The 7,741-nt window shown below is 45.5% G+C and overlaps 1 pseudogene across 1 annotated transcript; it reads left to right on the forward strand.

Annotated features, from left to right (window-relative positions):
- The first annotated feature begins 645 nt into the window (after positions 1–645).
- LOC149360195 (4-vinylphenol methyltransferase 2-like) lies at positions 646–7,383 on the forward strand (annotated as a pseudogene). The gene is made up of 4 exons (XR_016288201.1): positions 646–961; positions 1,165–1,442; positions 4,272–4,437; positions 7,175–7,383. The product of XR_016288201.1 is annotated as a 4-vinylphenol methyltransferase 2-like (transcript).
- The last annotated feature ends 358 nt before the right edge of the window (positions 7,384–7,741 follow it).

Consider the following 7,741-nt stretch of genomic DNA (forward strand, 5'->3'; position numbering starts at 1 on the left):
ACGCTATCGTGTCATACCCGTAAGGTGGACTTTAAGTGTCTCCCCCAACTTTTCGGCAAGATATTGCGACCTGGCAATTTTGTATTTTAGTCCGCGGCAAAACGTTTAGCAATGTTCGCGGACGACTTCAGCGCTAACTCATAACAAGCTATGAAAGATTTTTAAGCGCACCCTTGTGTATTTATACTCCCATTGTTTTGTTTTTTACATCTATTGTCTTGTAAACGCTGCTTTGGAACGCACTTGAGATATTATAACACTTCTATGAGCCGACGAAACTATAGTTTAATGTGATATGTGAAAAAGTGGTTCTAAGAAAATAATATGACTACGCAACTAGCCCTGCGAAAGATTAGAGCTTGCTGACACAGCATACCGATTGCAAACATACAAATGTAGCCCGTATTAAGTCCTTGACCCCAGGCCCCCTCCTCCGGTTGCACTGGCCTGCACGGACGCGTTTGTTCTAAGGACGCAAACACGCTTTTCCTAGGAGCCTTCACTTTCTTTGTTTTGGGAAAGCTAGCTAGCATCACCACAGCCAGGCTATGTGCCCAGAGCACTGATGTGCATCAACCAAGTTTGTCAGCGTACTATGTTGATGGCCGCTCACATTGGTTGACATGCCTTGTTCTTTCACAGCATTGTGCACGAGTCGACATCATGCTGCCCCAAGTCAACACGCCGCCATCCAAGACCGCCACAGTAACCAGCACAGAAAATACACAACACAGCAGCTGCGATATGAATCCTGTGCTCTACGTTAGCTTGAGCGCCAACAGGTTTCGTGAGAATCTCAAGGCTATGGAGACTATCAAGTTCAAAAGTCCACCTGATTACCAGGGACAGTACCTTGACTTGGGCTGCGGTCCCGCCGACTTCCTCACCGAACATTTGTAGCCACGCTTGCGGCCATGCAAACGCGTCGTGGCTGTTGACATATCAACAGAGATGCTCGACTACCCCCTACCCCTTCCAGAGAGGCATGGGAGACTGCCCTTCTCAACTGCTCCTCGCTTGAGTCCCAAAGGGCTCTGGTGAAACGGGCTAGAGACGGGGCATTGTCATGCGGTGTCCCGGACTAGGGACGCCGACCATGTAGCGTGGCCACTCTGTGGCTCCCAAACTCTATTTCAGAAATTAAAAGTTTTCACCACCACCACCACGCGCGGAAAAAACATCACCACCCGGAAGTCTTCTACGAACAACTAGATATAGAGCATGGCGATCCTCGTACCATAACGGATAAATATGGCGTTTTCGACGGAGTTTACGCTTTCCAGGCACTGCACTTCGTGAAGGACTTGGAGAAGGCGTACTACAACATTAATCACCTCCTTAAAGAAGACGGAGATTGCCTTGTCTTCAACCTCTTTAGGTCAACAATTTCAGACTCTGTGCACCAGGTCTACAAGATGGAAACGTGGACGGGCCTCGCTCCGGTGAGTGCATTTCTGCATCACCAATGTTCATCAGTACTTGTTAGGTACGCGAGTTATGTTACTGGTCATCGTTACAGACGAAATTTCTTTAACCAATAAGAAAATACCTTTGAGACAAATCGTAAGCGTGTACTGTTTTGCATACATAATCACGTGCACAAGCTTCATCATTTCAAGCTTTGTTCAGAACTTCCTGATATCTTTTTAACAAAACAACGAATGTTTATCCGATACTGTCCCAAAAGCCAGTTTCAACTTAATTATTGACGCATTCCGGTTTCCGATGCGTAACAAACCTGCTATCTCCACATTTATATGCACAGAGTAAATGAAAGATACAATAGCAATACTTTTCTACCCTAGAATAGTTAGCCTTGCTAATTATAGTGATAATGCCAACCCACTTATGGGCAAAATCAACACAGCGTGCTGAGTTCAATGCCAATAATGTGTTAATTTTTCTTGCGCCGATTCGTCTAGGATGCCGCCATGTCCAGAAAGACAAAAGCAACGAAGTGATCTGCATTTGTGGCCTATATGTCGGTGCCGACAGTACATTCTTGCTTTAATCGTAAATTGTAATATGGGAGTTAGATGCTGTTGAGTTAATTTTCCTTGCCATCCAATGAGCAGAATTTTGCATGGCCACATGGGTTGTGCGCTTGGAGAGAACGAAACAGTACTATCACCAATCCAATGGTGTTGGTAGAGGTTACTATGGCAAGGGCTAACATAAGTTGATAACGTCTTGCTCTCGGAAACAGCCTTCCTTCTGCTTGCCTCTCTGTGAGTTTTAGGTAAATTTCTTCGTTCCACTCTTAAATGTTTGTTCAGGACCTTCGTGAATGCCAAAACGTAGGCCTTTTTCCTTCTGTAAAGCAGCAGCAAAGAGCAAGTGACGAACGCCGTCGAGTATTACTTCTAAGTGAATACACTAAGCAATACCTTGCCGATGAATGCTTAATTTCCGAGAATGATTTATTCAGATAAATCAACATTGCTGTCATTATACTACAAAAAAAAGTTTATTTTGCACAACTGAAGTTCTATTTTATCTTGCGCATGCATATTTTGGAGATTCATGTGGGACACCTAGTATTTTACTGCCGTCTCGACAGTGTTGCAAGCGTGCACATTTTCTTCATGAAATGTAATTCTGTATCAACGTGTGCGCTTAATAGCACATTGTATTTAGTGTATAAGTAAAGGCTTTTAGTGAAACAGCATTTGCCCTGTGCATCAGTTCATTAATGTCAAAATGTGGTTTATTTTTCTAGCCCTCGGAGACCTACTGCCGACGTTGGTGTTCTTTACTGATTATTTTTCTGTAACTTAATTATTATAATTTCAAATTTCACAACTCGGCGAATGATCAGGTTCGGTTTGATATTTCAAATGAATTTTAACTTTTTTTTGGCCAACAATTTTATTTTTTTATTTGCGTTGGAGAACTAGAAAAACGCGCAAGTGTTGTGCGATGAAAGCAGACGTTAAAGAACCCAGCGCGGACGAAATTAACCCGTGTCCCATAATGCCGCATCTCTCACAGCCAAAGTTTTGTTTCTAACGCTAAGTTCTCCGATTCACAATTTTATTTAATATTTCTTTACACATAGTACTCAAATGGTGTGTGTACGACCGCTGTGTAGGTTACTCTTTTTCCAAGGAAATAAATCAAGAGGAGCGCTGAATTTTGTGCACCGCAATGGATTCGGCAGGCGTCATTCAGCTACATGAACAGCCAGCGTGGGTCCAGCACTCAGCGCTGTGCTGCACTTTCTTCCTCCAATGCCGTTCTCTCACTGACACAGTTTTGTGCATCGTTTGCCTCTTTCACTACCTTCCTTGCAGAAATATCGAGGCGCTCTATAACTAGGTGCAATGTAACCCACCCTCTGGACACTGCCGCGAAAAGGAATACTGTGGTCACCAGCAGCACAGCTAATGCACTCGACGCGCCATTGCAGGGCCAGGAAATATACAACACGCGCTATGCATGGCACAGCGCATGCGCACTCCAGCAGAGCAAGCATGCTCATTACAGAGGGCGGAACCGCCATCGCAGTGGTGTGGTGGTAGCGTCCTACCACTGCCAATGCCGAATCCGAGCGCCACCTGTCATTATCCCTACAAAGCTTGCTCCAGTCAAGGACCATTGGTCGCCGTTAATAAGCGGAGTTCGGCGCTCCGTTCTATCTTACACCATGTCGTTCCCTATATGGGAGAAAATTACACTCGATAGGCACGCGATACTGATGATTGCATTCGTTCGAATGGGTGACCATGCAGTAAACCGCAATATACACGATTCATCCTTACGTTGTCATGAATCGGACAGAGTCACGTAGCCTTTTGCATATGTGTAATTTTCTTTGGCAGTCTTGATTGTGCGCATGCACACAACGCATTACTCGCCAAAATTCATATTTTATTCGAAGTGGTCAATCTCGACGAAGAGGAATGTAAAATGTTGGCAAAATTATACTGACTACCAGACCTCTCAGCTCGTGCAGCAGGCCAATCTTCTCTGCTCCTCAGTCACTTCCTTTTTCCGCCATGTGCACATACCTGTTGATCAGGGCATAAGTGTCGCTTTTTTCAGTCCTGTTAACATCTGGCTGCGTTTGTATTAGCGTGGATATTTAAAGAAATGTTACGCCACCGTACCATAGACGCTAGACGTGCGCTCTTCAAATACGAGCGTTTGGCAGTGTTCTCTGTCACTTCACACAAGTTCAGTCGTTTGCCCTGCTGCTATACCTATAAACTGTATCCAGCAACCCCCCTCTGCTTTGACACACCGCGGGCATGCACATGTATTTCTTGCAGAACCCAAGCGAGATATTGTCGACGCGCTTACGATTCGACGAGCCGACGCCGTGTGAAGAGCTGGAAGCTGAAGAAAGGAGTGCTGTCGAAGCAGCAGGACTTGAATTGGTTTCGTTTCATACTTACTCCAGTGTGTGGACCTTCCCTTCAGCGAAGGTGTGCATGGGTAAGGACAAGCGTTAGCCCCCTCGAATACGGTGGACGTAGCCCACATGTTTCACCGGTCGTCAATGGCAAGACAGCAATTTCAGTCATCAGGGAGCGCGATCTTTGAATATGCAGAAGCCCTAGGGATAACATTAGGGAGAGATGAAGTGCCGTAAAAACACGTGGTAAGATAAAGCCTAAGGACAATCTAAACAACTCAAACTTCATGCGAAGGACACTCGACAACGCTTTTTTTTTTTGCTGTTTCCTTCTGTCGGAAGAGACTGTTATGCAAGACTAAACAGCTACTCATCCTAATTTTAGTTGTTAACGTTAAGTTTCGTTACTTTGTTTCCTGGCTTTAAGCACTCTTCTATCTGCTGGCACATACAGCCAGAGGAATATTTAGCTAAAACGTGTCTTCGACTGAAACCTGGTAGTCTCATGCAATTGTGTTGCAGAACTCGTAATTGGTAGAAACAGTGCAACGCCATAAAGACCGGAAAATAACAAATTTTACCTAGTAATAGTCTTCACTACTGCTTACAACTTCCCCAACTACAAAAGAATAGAATATAACGCATTTGAGCGTCCTCAGACGACTCCAACCACGTCCAGTGCAGTTGCTCTTCAGACAATACAAAGCACAGCTTCCTAGCAGGGTGTTTCTCGTAAATTTGCCCAAGAATTAAAAAACAACGGTGCCCGGCAGTTGGGTGACACCAACGACATATTGCTTCCCCCTGTCGCGAGGCGCCCCTCAGACTATTTTATTGCGTAGGCAGTATTACGACAGGTTTCAGCCCGATGCGTCGGGGCGGCCGCGAGGCACGTTTGAACTTGAAGGGCGGCGCACTACAGCTGTAGCGGCGCCGCTGCCGAGTGGAGGGGCTGCCCTCGCCGCGCTCTAGCCGGCTGTGGAGTGTGGAGAGGAGGCTGGAGAACGGGAAGGGGGTATAAAATGCGTTCACTCGCTTGCCAGCTCCGTCGTTATGCCGCCTGATAAACAGAAAGGGAGGCTACGTCGGCTTGACGAAGCCAGGAAACGACAAAGGGCTTCGGAGACAGATGAAGAACGCCAACAGCGCATTGCTAAGCGGCGCGCTCAAGAAGCTGCTAGACGGGCGCACCGCGCCTCTATCGAAACCGGATCGTCTACAACCGGTGATGACCCCGAATGGAACGCTATGGATGCTTACGCAACCTACCAGGTTTAACCAAAGCTAAACCGAAGCAATTTTTTTAAATTCACCTTAATCAAATTTTTATCAAGGAATAATTATGGGAAAAAATTTTTATATCCACTGTAAGGTCAAGCTAGTTTTGTGAAGTAGTAAATAGTAGAAGGGTTTAAGAGAAAACTGATCTAAGTCGTTTCACCGAGGTATCTGCTGTGTGGAACTTTTTTCCACCATTTAAAGAAACCCGCAAATATTAAAAGTCATATCAATGAGCTCTAGCGCTAGCGCACTGTAGAGCTGACAAACGCTCTTTAAGTGAACAAGCTTACGGGCTCAGCGATTTGAAATGAGCCCCCAACGCCGAGATCAGGATGGCCTTAAAAGTCCCCCAGCACTTCCTCCCGCAGATTGAAAGGGTGGGTTGTGGTCAGATATCAGCGACAGAAAAACCACCGACAGCCAATTCAGGCTTAGCCTTTATCGAGACATCACAGACAAGAAAAAACAGAAGAGGAAGAGAAATCAGAGAAGTTGACTACTACGAAGCAGCCTTCGTTCTCTTTACTTGTATCATTGTGTAGTATGTCGAACTGAGCTGCGCGGACGCTCACTTGCCCACGATCGACGCGCGCGTTTAGTTCGTTCAAAACGCGTTTGGGAGCGCTGCTGTATGGTAGCTTATGAGCGCAGTAACATGGTATTTTTGAAATTTCGCGGCCTTTATTTGAATGCCGAAAAAAAAGACGCCACAAAGGAGTTAGAGGGTGATACACTCTTAGCGTGAACAGCAGAGTGTGTGGTCACGCTTTTCAAACCGCCAGTGCGTCCTTTTACGCAGTAAAACGAAGTGAAATGAACCTTTGACCCCAGCTCGAGTACACGGAAGTACCGTGTGCCATGACGCTCCTTGACCGCAGATGCCCTTGCGCCATAAAAATTTACTATCATTATCAAAACTAGAGATATGCCTGGGGTGCCATGAATCCGTAGCTCGTACCGCGTTAATGTACGAATATCCTGCTGCAACCTTATGCATTGTATGTTCTTCTCGCGCCTATGAATATGCAAACGCGAGTGTTCACTTTCTCCCTTCCGCTCGAAGACGAGCGCGCCAACTAGCGCTTAGTGCGAAATTAGTCCCTAGTACGGGGTCCACCAACAATGTAGCGTATATTGACGAAATGCTGATGCAGGCAGAACCCTGGAGTCGACGCACTAAGTCTGGGTAATACTTTTATGCGTGTAGGAAGGACTAGACGGAAATATACTTTGTAGTGTGAGTAGTCGTCTTCGAATGAAATAATTAGTGCATCAGTCATTTATTGAGTCAACGCTTATTATAAATTAAGGCCAATACAATGTGGTTCATCATCACAATTTTAACAACAAGGAACGCGCTAACACTTCTTTACAGAACAACAAGTAATGTTGGTAAATTTTTCACGGAATGTTGGTAAACGTTTTCAGCTCTCTGCGTGGAAAGGAGAGCATTGTATTAAATATTGGCCATAAGCAGCAGTGTTTAAAAACTTCTTTTTATGGGCCAATACTTAATTGACTGTTTCTTGCACGCAGAAAAGTACCTGAATCTCTTCAGATTGGAAGCCCGGATACCAGACGAAAAACGCCCTGCATTTCGGAATGCCTTGTTGTCTTCTCTGGTTGAGCGACAGACCCCAACTGCAAGCGGAGTCGGTTTCTCATGCTACTTCTACGTCGCTCACACCCGGAAGCCTGCAACAACTTCGAGTTCAGACATGAGACGCGGAAACAGTTCAACGTAAAGGCCTCCTTGGTCATAAGAAATTACTTCTGAAGCGAGACAGGAATGCAAAAACAACGTTGTCTATGTACGCTTCGTTGCTGTAGCCCGTAACCTTCTTGAATCCAGCGCTTTTTGTTGCCTTAAATTTGGCACTCATTCTTAAAGCCCTTGCCGGGCTGAAAACATTTTCGCTTATGTATCACTATCCAGGCTTAACCACAGCTAAGCAACTGCCAATTTTTTCTAACAAAACCGCCAGTGGTAGGTTGCAAAATGGTGTGTACAATACTGGAATGGTAACTGCTACAAAAACACAACTGCATGGTCTGTTCCTGCTCTTCGCTACAGACTACTGTATTACAGTTACCTCACTAGTT

The sequence above is a fragment of the Amblyomma mixtum genome, chromosome 2 (genome assembly GCF_055824585.1).
Source record: "Amblyomma mixtum isolate Tamu chromosome 2, ASM5582458v1, whole genome shotgun sequence".
In the NCBI taxonomy this organism is placed as follows: Eukaryota; Metazoa; Arthropoda; class Arachnida; order Ixodida; family Ixodidae; genus Amblyomma; species Amblyomma mixtum.